This window comes from Hypanus sabinus, unplaced genomic scaffold (genome assembly GCF_030144855.1).
Source record: "Hypanus sabinus isolate sHypSab1 unplaced genomic scaffold, sHypSab1.hap1 scaffold_1740, whole genome shotgun sequence".
Classification (NCBI taxonomy): Eukaryota; Metazoa; Chordata; class Chondrichthyes; order Myliobatiformes; family Dasyatidae; genus Hypanus; species Hypanus sabinus.
In genome coordinates, this window is record NW_026779825.1 from 36,534 (window position 1) to 37,500 (window position 967).

The following is a 967-nucleotide window of genomic DNA, read 5'->3' on the forward strand; positions in this document are numbered from 1 at the left end:
CAAGCCCTCGCGAGGCTGCTGTAGCTGGCCCACCCACCCACCTACCTCCCCCAAAGACGGGTCGTGTGGGAGCCAGGTGTCCGGACCCGGGCTGCGGTTAACCATTTACCCGCGTGCAATTCGTTAACCGACTCTGCTTCGGAAGTCCCGATGCGGGACGGATTTGCCGGCCGCTGCCGGCCCGGAGTTCCAGAGACCCGGCCGCCGGGGTCAGATTCGGCCGCCCCTTTGACACATGCAATTTCTGTACGGGGGCATTGGCGGGGTTCCCGGAGATATATGGGGAGGCGTTTTTCTCGACCACCTAGGAGTGGTCGACAGGCGGTACGGGCCTCCCCACTTCGTTAACCCGGGCCGCGCGGCGGCATTTACGGGCGAACGGCGACTTCGCCCGTCCGTCCGGCCGGACGGATTTTCCCACCGATTCCCACTGGCGGAAGTCCGCATGGGGACCGATTCGGTGGCCTCTGCCGGCCGGGGGGTCGCCCTCCTCGGGCAGCCTGCCGGTGCCCGGGCCGCCGAGTCGGAACCTTGGCCGAATGAATTTCGGACAAATGCCCCGATGCGGAAGTCCGTAAGGGGGCCGATTCGGAGGGCTGTGCCGGCCGGCCGGCCGGCGACACTTTCGGCCGGACCACCGGAGCTCCCCGCGAGTCCCGACTCCGAGACTTGTAGTCCCGGGCGGGCGGGCGGGAGCCACGGTCGAGGCGCGGCATCCGTCCACGGTGGGACCACCACCAGCGGAGGGCCGCCCGTCGACCGAGGCGAGCTAGCTCCGGTCGAACGCAGCGGCGCCGGTTAACGAAGAGGCGCCTGAATTTGCCGCCCACACCGACAACACTAATTATGCCCATCGGCGCGCCGCGAAGTCGGCTGGGCAACTCGTTAACCAACCCGATCTGCGCGCAGCAGCTGGCCCGGGCAACTGGTTAACCGAGCCGGACTTCCTGATTCGGCGTGCACCAAG